This window comes from Ambystoma mexicanum, chromosome 4q (genome assembly GCF_040938575.1).
Source record: "Ambystoma mexicanum isolate Mex_15411 chromosome 4q, UKY_AmexF1_1, whole genome shotgun sequence".
NCBI classification, from domain to species: domain Eukaryota; kingdom Metazoa; phylum Chordata; class Amphibia; order Caudata; family Ambystomatidae; genus Ambystoma; species Ambystoma mexicanum.
In genome coordinates, this window is record NC_090928.1 from 115,867,021 (window position 1) to 115,879,524 (window position 12,504).

Genomic DNA, 12,504 nt, shown 5'->3' on the forward strand with positions numbered 1-12,504 from the left:
CCAACGTATTCCATATCTATGACAGGTAATAGCCACAGCTGTGCTGCTTCGGAAAATGTTCAGCTCCTGCATCGATGACATCGATACGCTGTCCAAGCCGACGTCACCGGATGTTATAAGTAGGATGCACGACGTCCATAACCTCAGTTCTGTTTTCTCCGCGAACGTGTTCGCTTCGGAGATCTCGGCACGCCTCGGTTCTTCTGTTTCTACGGTTCTTCGAACTTGGTTTGTGAAATCGAATATCATGTCTTTGTCTTCCTCAACCCCGCGGTCGGGTTTCAAGAAGTGTCGGGACTGCGGTACCAAGATGTCGCTTACGGACCCGCACAATGCCTGCCTCTGGTGCCTCGGTGAGGACCACGCTACGGACGATGGTGACGAGTGCCTGCCGTTAACATCGAAGGCCTTGCGCGAGCAGAAGAAGAAGCTTTCTGTAGGTAGGGTTTCCAAACCCCGTAAGCCGAGGTCCACTGGACTTTCCCCCGACTATTCGAGGGGCGACTCTCCACGTCGTCGGCGTAAGTCCAGGTGGTTTCGGTCCCGGAGTGGTTCCCGCCATTCCTCTGTCTCGTCGAGGCACTCGCGGAAGCGCTGTCACCGGTCGCCTTCCCCGTCCTCGTCCGAGGACTCTGCCCGACGACGGGTTGCTTGTCCCGGCAAGCATTCTACTCCTGCGGAATGGGAGGCATTTTGTAAGGAAATGATGGCGATTTTTGAGTCGCAGGGCTCCGGTCCGCCCGCGCCTTCGAAAGAAGCCAGCCGTGCTAGAGCCACCACTCACACACCTTCGGGCTCGGGTGGTCGGTGTGATAATCGGGAACCTTCGAGGTCCCGATCGGACAAGGTAGATCGCTCTAGTCATGCCCGCTCCAGGTCACGGTCCTCGACGGCCTCAAGACCGTCGGCGCCTGTGAGGTCTTCTTCAAAAACGTTGACGCCGTCGGTGCCATGTCCGTAGAGAGGTTCCCTCGAGGCTCCGGCTCTGAGGAAGCCATCAACGCCATCAGCGCCACAGTCGTCGAAGGACACGCCTGGGGCACTGCCCTCGAGGTCTGTGTCGAAGCCGTCGGCACCACGCTCGACGCCGATTCCATTGACCTTTTAGACGCCTTTCGAGGATGCTTTGTCGGAGGTACCCCGTAGTGCGGTGGAAACCCCGAAAAAGGCTCTGGCCAAGTCTAAAAATGTGTTTGTCCCTTTTTCTGTGCCCCCATTCCAACCTCTGGATTATATTTCTGAGGTGGAAGGAGGGTCTGAGGAAGGTTTGGTTCCTGATGAGGTACCTGACGAAATATTGTCTGCCAGATTGAAGACCTACGTCAGTCATTGCATGACGCCAGTGGTCTAACACCTCTCCGGAGGTGGAGTTTGGTAGGCCTGAGCCTGGTACGCATGCCGAGTCTTCATACCGGCGGCTTATGTCAAGGGTGTCGGAGTACTTGGGGTGGTCTTCGCCCCCTGTGGATTTTCTGCAGGATGACCTGACGGATATCTTGGACCTAGATCCACCAATTGACCCGGTTCTGCCATTCCATATGGCCTTGCAAAGAAGGGTGGTGGCGGCTTGGACTGCTCCCGAGAGTCTCCCAGCAGTGGGAAAGTCGTTGCTGAAAAAAAATACCACCCAGCCAGTGGCGACCCCGGCTACTTGTCCGTGCACCCTACTCCGGAGAGTTTGATGGTGCAGGCGCCTACGGACCCGGCTAATCAGGCGTCGTACCCTACCATCCCTCCTGATAGGGACGACAAGTGTTTTGACGGTTGTGCAAAGGTGTTTTCTTCAGGGGGTATGGCTTTGAAAGCAGTCAACTCCGTGTGTGCCTTAGCATGTTTCACTCATACTCTGTGGAATTGAGTTTCCTTAGTGGCTGAACATATTCTCGAAGGGTAGGAACGGGATGGCTTTCTTGCCCTTGTACAGGATGGCAAGGATGCCATGTGTGAATCCGTTCAGTCGGTTCTGGACATGGCAGACTGTGTCAGCCGGTCCATGGCCGCGAGCACCGTGATGCGCAGATTTACGTGGTTGCGGAAGTCGGGGTTTGCTCCTGATGTACAAGCCCAACTTCTCAACATGCCCTTTGATGGTGACCATCTTTTTGGCAACAAGGCTGACGAGAGCCTTGAGAGGTTGCAGACCTCGAAGGCTGCAGTGAAGTCGTTAAGTGCTGAAGTTTGCCGACCTCTGCCTTTTCGTCCTAGGGGACAGCAATGGAGGGGAGGTTCCTTTCGATATTACTCGACCTTTGGTAGATCGAGGGGAGCTGCAAGTCAAAGAGGCCAACGTTGGAGTACCAGAGGTGGAAAACAGGGTACTCGAGGTGCCAAGGCCGCTCAAGCAGTTGCCTCTTTGCCCTTAGGCACTGCCGCAGCCGCTTCAGCTCAGTCATGAGGCCATGTCCCAAGGTTCGCTGGTTGGGGGAAGGCTGGCGCAGCATCTTGTAGAATGGCGTGCCATTACTTCAGATGTGTGGGTTCTGGGAATCATAGCCGACGGCTACTGTCTTCCTTTCCTCCAGAAGCCTCACGACAATCCACCAGGGAATCTCTCTTTTAAGAGTCTGGATCCGCTCCTTGCGCAGGAAATCAAATCCCTGCTGGAGAAAGGCACCATAGAACTGGCGCCTGTAGCTGAGAGGAACAAGGGATGGTATTGCCCTTATTTTGTGATCCTGAAAAAAGACTGGGGATTGAGACCCATCATGGACTTGCGTGGTTTGAACAAGCTCCTCAGGAAGGACAAGTTCAAAATGGTTACTCTCTCTGAAGTCCTCCAGGCCCTTCAACTTCAGGACTGCTTGGTGTCTCTCGACCTCAAGGACGCTTACTTTCATGTGCCGATTCATCCAAAACACAAGAAGTACCTGAGGTTCGCGGTTGGTGACACGCACTTTCAGTTTCAGGTCCTGCCGTTCGGATTGACCCCCGCCCCAAGGGTCTTCACCAAGCTCATCGTGGTGATAGCAGCATATCTCAGGAAAGGGGGATTCACGTCTACCCCTACCTGGACGATTGGTTGATCAGGTTGCGCTCTCCTGAGCAAGTCCTGGATCATCTGTCCATCACCTGCCACTCCCTTCACAGGCTGGACTTCTCCCTCAACTTAAAGAAGTCCCACTTGACACCGACCCACGGCTCCAGTTCATCGGAGCAGTTCTCGACACATCCCTGGGACAGTGTTCGCCTCCCCAGGTGCGGGCTCATCACATTCTGCAGATGGTGCACAAGTTTCAACATGCCCAGAGTCTCCCGGAGTTCGAGTTTTTGAGGTTGCTCTGCCTCATGGCATCCTGCATTCTTCTGGTGCCAGAGGCCCGACTGTGGATGTGATCTCTGCAGTGGGCTCTCAAGATGCAGTGGTCACAGTCCTCCTGCAGGATGTCGGACCCCATTCAGGCACCGCCTTTGGTAGCCAAGGACCTTCTGTGGTGGGCCGTTGAAGGCAATCTGTTGAAGGGGGCTCCATTTTGGCTACCCTGGCCGGAGGTGACGATCGTGACTGACGCATCCCTCACAGGATGGGAAGTTAATGCCAACGAGTTGACAGTCAGCAGTCGTTGGTCTCTGTCGGAGTCCAGACGCCATATCAATCTGTTGGAGCTGAGGGCTGTCAGGCTTGCCCTGAAGGCTTTTCTGCCATCTGTACGAGGGAAGAATGTCCTGATTCTGACAGAAAACACAGTGGCCATGCACTACCTCAACAAAAAGGGGTGGCAGGGTCACTTCCTCTGTGCAGAGAGGTGATGCAGCTCTGGTTCTGGGCCATCCAGCAGAAAACTTCGATCTTGGCAGTTCATCTGGCCGGAGACGAAAACGAGACGGCGGAAGCTCTGAGCAGGCAGAGCACAATCTCTCAAGAGTGGGAGCTGGCTCAGGAGATTCTCCTGGAGATCTTCACCCTTTGGGGGACCCCACAAGTGGATCTCTTCACCACCAGTGTCAGCCGGAAGTGCGAAAGGTTCTGCTTGCGGGAATTTCCTCCAAGGGGAGCCTTAGGGGACGCGTTTGTGGTGGAGTGGTCTTTTCCACTGCTGTACGCGTTTCCTCCAGTCCTCATCATTCCACAAGTGCTGCGGGGGGTTACAGAGGTTCGGTTCCCGGTAGATCCTCATTGCTCCGGCATGGGCCCGGAGAACGTGGTACCCGGACCTTCTTGGCTCTCCATCTGCCCTCCACGCCGTCTTCCCTACCGAGACGATCTGCTCTCACGGGAGGGGGGGGGGGGTCAGGTTCTCCATCCAGAGGTCCGATCTCTCAACCTTCACGCTTGGCTTCTGAAAGGTTGAGGTATAAGGATTGGGACCTCCCTGAAGACATGATGGAGGTGTTGCTTTCTGTCAGACGGCCTGCAACAAAGTCCCTGTACCGTTGCCGTTGGAGAAAGTTCTGCGACTAGTGCAGGGTTCAGAATGTGGATCCTTTTTCATGTGACATTCCTGTGGTTCTGTCTTTTTTGCTTTCCTTGGCCCACAAGGGCCTGCAAGTGGGTACCATTAAAGGTTATCTGGCGGCGCAGTCCATATTTAAGCGCTCGTCTGAGGAGTGTTCTTATTTTAAAATTCCTTTAATTTCTCAGTTTCTGAAAGGGCTCACTAATGTGTTTCCACTGTCACCTTTCCAGGTGCCTGGTTGGGATTTGAAACTGGTTCTAAAATTCCTAATGGGTGCTCCATTTGAGCCTTTACATTCTTGTCCTTTGAGACTGTTAACCCTTAAAACTGTATTTTTAGTTGCAGTTACTTCCGCTCGCAGAGTGAGTGAGTTGCAGGCACTTTATGTTAAGCCACCCTTCACAGTGTTTCATAAGGACAGGGTTGTCCTTAGGGTTCGTCTTTCCTTTCTTCCGAAAGTTGTCTCGGAATTTAATTTAAGCCAGAAGGTAATTCTTCCGGCATTCTATCCTCCTCCGCATCCTGGTAAGGAAGAGGAGAGGCTCCATAGGTTGGATCCTAGTAGCGCTTTAAGTTTCTACATCTCGCGCATGTCCCGGGTCAGAGTGGACAATCAGCTCTTTATAGGATACGCTGGAAGGCGTTTGGGACATGCTGTTACTAGACAGACTTTGTCTAGATGGATTATCTTGGCAATTTCCGAATGTTACCGCTTGGCGGGTAAGGACCCTCCGGTAGGCTTACGGGCCCATTCTACTGGGGGTGTGGCTGCCTCTACTGCCCTGCAGAGGGGTGTTCCCATTCGTAACATTTGTGATTCAGCCACATGGGCTTCGGTCCATACTTTTGTAAAACACTACTCCCTAGATTCTATCCATGGGCAGGATCTGGCCTTTGTCAAAGCGATCCTCTTTTCTGCAATTTAATTGGGCATTCTAAATTTCTAAATTATTTTCCCTCCTCCATTCATTGGTACTGCTTTGGGAGTCTGTCATAGTTATAGAATACGTCGGAGGAACCAATCCCCTTGAAGAAAAAATTACTTTCTTACCTGGTAACGTTCTTTCGATGGGATGTTCAGACGACAGATTCCATACTGTACCCTCCCAGCCTGCCCCGCTACAGAATTTCTTATGCTATTGTAGCTTATGTTTCCGCAAGGTTTTCTGTGGTCGTACTGGCAGAAGATTAGTGCCACACGTTCTGGGGAAAAAACTACAACTGAGGCTACGGGCGTCGTGCGTCCTACTTGTAACATCCGGTGACATCGGCTCGACAGAGGCCCTCGAGGACAGCGTATCGACATCCTCGACATAGGACGCAGTCGCCGAAAATTTTCCAAAGCAGCACAGCTGTGGTGATTACCTGTCATAGATATGGAATACATCGTCGGAACATCCCATCGAAAGAACGTTACCAGTTAAGAAAGTAACTTGTTCTTCTGTGAGGCTTTAATATGATGGTGTTTCCCAATTTTCCTAATGTTCTGTGCCACACTTACACCCTCTGCATAATGCTGGTCTTTACACCACAACATGTTTAGTTGAAAATGGCAGTTCAGTTAAATTCACCTTTTAAAGTTCATTTCCCAAAGTTCCATTCACTTGGAGTTGAAATGCACATTGTATTTGCTAGCCTTGTGGAAGTTATATTCACTTTAGAGTTCATTAATCATTGGTTTCTTTAAAGGAACACTTAATTGTTCTGTAGAAGCAATATATGATATACGTGAATGGTGCTTGCAATGTACATTTTATTCACTTTAAGAATTGGCACACAGTGTATTTAGTTATGTAGAAAAGCTTCATTTCTTTTAGCATCTTCATAAGTAATGGGTTTCTTTCAGTGCAATATTAATAAAAGTGCAGCTACATTGTTTAAACATTGGCATGTAAGTAACTTACTATTTTCAATTAGCTTCATTTTAATATATCATCGAAGTTTGCTTTTAAATATACCCCACGTGCAGAGCCTTTGAAAAACATGTTTTCACCTGCACACGACCATTCGTAACAAAGTATTCACTCTTGTTCCAGAGTTAACTAGTCGTATTGTTCGCTGGTTTGCAAGGATTCGAATCGGAGACCTTTGAAAAACATGTCTCCCCATTCACGTGACCACTCCGATACAAAATATTCTTGTGCATACGATCAAACACTCGCATCCTGGGTTTCTGATTGCTTAGAAACTCCCTGTTTGTTTATTGCAAGTTCCAGCAGCGCAGATCTTCTGGCCTTCTGGTGTTTGCTTCAGGGCTCTAACTCCTGCTCCTCATGCACTCCTGGGTTGGCTTCTGGCCCCAGGAGAACGAGCACCTGAGCAATAGAAAAAGGGGTAGCCTTCCGGCATGGCTCACCTGTCGCGCCTCTTTTGGTTCCACAGAGTCCCAGCTCCCAAGCAACTCTTCCTGAACCATAAGCATGTTGCACACAAACAGCCCCTCGCTGGTGTTATTAGCCTCTCTGCTGTTTCAATTTCACCACCACTGTTCCCGTCACCACCTCCTCTCTCATTTGGTGGGGTCCTTCAATACACCTGCAGTCCTTTAACAAGCTGCAGGTGTGAGTTCACAAATAGCCCTGCCGGACAATCATTAAGGGGGGATACCTGACCTCTACTGCTCTCAGCAAGCCTCTTCCTCGTCCCAGTACCTAAGTGGTGAAAACAACTAGTCTTCATTACTCCCAGTTGCCTCTTCCTTGTCTCAGTACTTTTTGTAGTCATGTATGAGGAAGTCGGGGTGGGATAATTGATGTATAATACCCCATTGAGATGGGGGAAGGGTTGGGTTGGTCATTAGTAGAAAAAGGGGGATACCATGTCCCTCCCAAGGGCATCCCAGTCCCCTCAGGCCATCCACCCAGGTGATCCTCCCTCGCTTGTCCACCCCCAGGGTCAGGATCCAAAAGCAATGGCCACCTGCGCAGAGGATCCATGGGGAATAGAAGGGAGAATACCCTCCATTTTCCCACACCGTATAAACCAGCAAAATGAAGGGTGCCAAGGGTATACTCCATAAAGGTACCTACAGGTCGACTTACCATAAAGATGTCACCTCACCCCTAGGTGAGGGCTTCAGCCAACCAGACAAGCAACCGAAGGGTATCGGGGCACACTCCACAAAGGACATACGGTTAAGATGCCACCTCACCCCTCTTAAAATAACACACTAGAAAAGCATTTATGGAAAGACTTACAACACCAAACAGTTTATTCGCTCCTCCAAAACATTCACACTTTCAACGTACCCAACCTCGTCTGACTCCACACATACACGCCTATTTTAACGTTAACAGAAAACCCCAAATCAAAGAAAAAACCCTCTTTATTTCCCCGATTACCCTCTTGCTTTACTCGCCAAAATGCAGCCATGTTAACTGGTCTCTGAAGCGATGCTCCTTCAATTCACCCTGCACAATGTGACCATGCCTTTAACCAATATGGTGCCGTTAGACCCCTCCTTTTTATCGGTCACGAAAGACTGGTCCCCGCAGAAAAGCGCTGCAGCCAATTTGTGCCTACAGAAAACCCCCACGCCTCGGAAAGCCTGGACATCACATTGGTGTCCCCAAATGTGGGGGTGCACCTCTGATCTCCTTTCCCCAAGACAGGTCCACCTCTTAAGAAGCAAGTGCACGTTTGTCCGTAAAACAAGTTTATTGTAGAAACGGCCAGGAGGGGCTAGACGACGCTTTAGAGAGGAACTAGCCTGATGCTCCTCGAACCACACAATTGTTTCACATATTTACATTTTGCAACAGTTAGCACTCTCCCACATACTTCATTCCAAATTCATCCCCCAATATGATAGGTCAACCCTATACAAGCAAATCTAATCCCCCTCAGTACACTCACTTTGGCATTGTGAATCAGGTGAGATGTGCTACTGCGACCCTCCTGGGCCATAATCTGTTTATTTTTCACCTGCTCTGCAGCGCTCCAGCACAGTTTGCCTCTCTCCCTCCCTCCCCGGCATCCATTTCCTGGTTCTTGCTCCCTTCCTCCTCCCAGCTAGTCCTCCTTCCCCGATTGGTGGTTCTGCTGATCATCACTGACCCTTCCAGTGCAGCCATCTGCCCGTGCACATCCTGTGGCTAAGGGCGCCAGGCAAAGGGCGGCTCCCACAGAGGCGAATCCATATCGTGTCTGCAGGTGTCAGCAGGGGGAAGCCAGTGGCCAGCCATCAACCAGCAGCGACTAAGGAAGGTAGGAGTAGCCCGGTTTAGGTATTGAACCTCACTCTACCCTGCAAACCTGTCCATATAGCAGACTCTCAAACTTGGGTGTGTTTTCTCCTGTTTTTAAAATTGCATTGTGAAATATTTAAAATTGCACTGTGACACCTAGGCCTTTTCCACCACCATTCAGGACTCTCAAACTTAGGTGTGTTTTCTCCTGCTTTTAAAATTGCATTGTGAAAGTAGCACCGTTCTGTGGCTTTGCCTCCTAGCAAAGCACTCATCTAGCGAACCTTTCTACCAATATTTTAAGTGCCTGTCGTCTTGTACAATTGTCGACTTGTCGCGTCTCTCTGTCTCGTCTGCTTGCACCCTGCCCTGTGTCCTTGTCATGATCTCTGCTTCCAAAAGGTCAGGGTTTTCCCAACTCCCTTGGAAGCAGATCCATAACCCAGGTTCCGAGTGCCAACCAGTCCCAATTGGGACCTTTTGGACCCAGTCCTGGCGCCAGTGGCACCAGGCTCATAAATATGCCCAGTCCCAGCGCTGGAAGCGCCGGGCTCATAATGCTTGGGTGGACTTACCTGCAGCAGACCATGCTGCTTACTTGCCTGCCAGTTGAGCCTCTGATCCTCTTCTGTTTGGAACTACTTTTCCTGTTGGGTGGGGCAGGAGCCACTCCCTAGATTCAGAACACTGGACCTCTTCTGGAAAGCAGGAACTCTCTTCTTACCTAGGCGTGGCTGTGGAAGGAGACACCTAAGCACTACAGGAGGCTATTTAAACCACACCCGATGGATGAATCTTGCTTTGCGTTATTCTGCATCCTCTGCAGCAGAACGCTCATCGTGTCTTCTGCATCTGATCCTGGGCCTAAGGAAAAAGGCTTACCATCCTGAATCCAGTCTTCAGCAACACCTACAAAGACAAGAAAGAACAGGTTAGCATTACGGTCTTCAGTGACAGCTCTTCACTTACCTGGTCCATCGGCTGTCACCAACGCCTCGCGCTGCATTCCGGCATCTGAAAGACAAAGGCTTACCTACTCTTCGTGCGCTCCGGAGGTCTTCACACTGCATTCCGGCATCTGAAAGACAAAACAAGGTGCGTTTAAAGACATTGGGGAACTTTAATACTCACGTGCCATTACTCCTTTCCACATCTAACCCAGTGGGTATTCCGGCACCCTGCAGCCGCTCCGAACTTGTACCTGCAAAATAAAAAGACAGTTAGAGCGCATCGTGAAGCAGGCAACAAGCGCTTACTTACGTGCTTCCAGGTGCTTCTATTCATCACACGGGCTCCATCTTCAACTCACTTCAGCCCGTCATCCGCCATCGCCGGAACCCTGCAAAACAAGAAACATCATTACTAAAGACTTTAAAGACATTAGAATTACTCGAAACTTACCGTTCGTGCAGTAAACGATGGACAGCAGTCCTCTGAAGTCAAGAGGCCTGCTCCCCTTATCCAGTGAAGAAACCGGTTACAGCACCCTGCCCCGAGGCAGATGGAGAGCACGGCGTTCACTTACCTAAGGTGAGAGCGTTAACCTTTGGGGTTCTACAGGAGAAGAGAAAGGGAAGAAGAGAGAGACATTCAATAACCCAGTTCCTTAATCCCATATTTTCTATCTGCAGACATCTTACCCTTCGAGTCAGACGTACAGTGCACAGAGGTCCATCCCAAAGAGCCAGCCGTGTGTTACACATCACCTTTGAAGATACGGTATACGCCCAGTCAAGACCGGCGCCTCTACGGGAATCAGGTGAGCGTTACAGAACGCAAAGCCTACCACAAAACTCCCGTCCAGGCGCTATGGAAACCTCGGATACCGACCAGCTAGCCCAGTTACTTGGGGAACTAAGGGCAGAAGTGCATGCAGCCCGTCAGGAAACGAACGCTCTAAGAAGGGAACTGATTATTTCCAAGGAGCGAACAGATGATCTCGCTAGACAATTGCTACAGTCACAAGCCGGACAGACCCCGTTACCCGCATCTGGGGGAAATCTTCCTTCAACATCCTCTATGAATCCAGTGCAGATCAACCTACCTGGGAATGTACCTCTGGCTCCACCCGAATGATTTTCTGGTGACCCAAAGAGGTTTGCAGTATTTATCAATCAGTGCCGGTTGCATTTCTTATGCCGGCCAGCAGCCTTTCCAACTGATCAAGCTAAAGTAGCTTTCGTGCTTTCGTACCTTAGTGGCAATGCGGCAGACTGGTCGATCCCTCTAGTAAATCAAGATGATCCGGTCCTCCATGATTTTCAAGCTTTTCAGCTCAGTATGGTAAAACTGCTCGCAAGACATTCACAGGGGCAGGCCTTGGACAATGAGCTTCTTTCGTTGAGACAAGGGTAATCAAGACCTTTTGGCTTATATTGCGTCTTTCAACAGACTGATAGTGGAAACTCAATGGCCTGAGGACAAAAGGATTACGCTGTTTTATAGAGGTCTACGTGGAGAGCTCAAAGATGTGTTAGCCCAAGTAGTGAATCCCCCACAAGATTGTTCGGACTATATAGACTTAGTCGTTCAAATAGATCACAGACTGCAGAACAGGAAGGCTGATCGTTCCAAGTTTGATGCGCGAGTATTTTCCAAACCGCCAACTCCTTCCAAAGGAGTAGACTCCGGGGAACCCATGCAAATAGGGGGTCTGAAAGGTCCTCTAACACAAAAGGAGCGGGAAAGGAGAAAACAGTTGCAATTATGCCTCTTTTGCGGAAACTCAGGGCACTTTCTTCGAGACTGTCCGGTGAAACCTGCCAAGAAGGCAGTAGAAGCGGCAGTTACCAAAGTTACAAACTCTGAGCAGGGAAACGACCTAGCCCGACAAGAATAGAGGTCTTCTTGCCGAGCGTGAAAACCAGTTCCGTGACCTCGCATTTCGTGATACCTATGGTCCTCATTAGCCCTGATAATCCTGATCGATTACATGCAATTGAAGCTTACGTCGACAGCGGTGCCATCGGCAATTATGTGGATCATGAAATGGTTTTGAGGATGAATCTAACTCTTTGTCCCAAGGCTGTAAAGGACGTCATTACTACGGTGGATGGTACGGAGATAGCCTCCGGGCCAGTAACGCATACCACTCAAGAGGTGACGCTAGTAAGTCAAGATGGACACCATGAGAAGATCGTGTTCGATGTGATCAAGGCCCCTCAGTTTCAGATTATTCTAGGAATACCTTGGTTAGAGAAACACAATCCTCTGATCGATTGGCGAGCAAGAACGGTCCAGTTTCCAGAATGTGTCTCTACTTGTCACCCTCCACCTGGTGTTGCACTGGCAGCAATTTCTTCAGAGACTCCCCAGTTACCTCCCGAATACCTAGAATACCAAGATGTTTTCCGGAAGGATCAGGCTAACTCTCTACCTCCTCATAGGTCTTATGACTGCCAGATAGACCTGATACCTGGATCTACTCCTCCTTGTAGTAGAATGTATGCCCTCACTGAGCCTGAGAACCTTCACCTTCGACAATACCTGGATCAATACCTGGCAAATGGGTTTATTCGTCCTTCCAAGTCCCCTGCTTCTTCAGCTTTGTTCTTCGTTCCAAAAAAGGAAGGAGACCTTAGAACTTGTATAGATTATCGCTCCCTGAACCAGATCACCGTTAAGAATAGATATCCGTTACCTTTGATCCCTGAACTCCTGGACCAAGTCAGAAAAGCATGCATATATACAAAGCTGGATCTTAGAGGAGCTTACCAATTGGTACGAGTAAAAGAGGGCGATGAATGGAAGACGGCCTTCCGCACCAAGTATGGGCTATTTGAATATCAGGTCATGCCCTTCGGACTTTGCAATGCCCCGGCCGCCTTTCAATATTTTATGAACGATGTCCTCAGAGAGCTCATAGATGTGTGTGTTGTTGTTTACATTGACGACATCCTCGTTTATTCGTCATCGGAATCTGA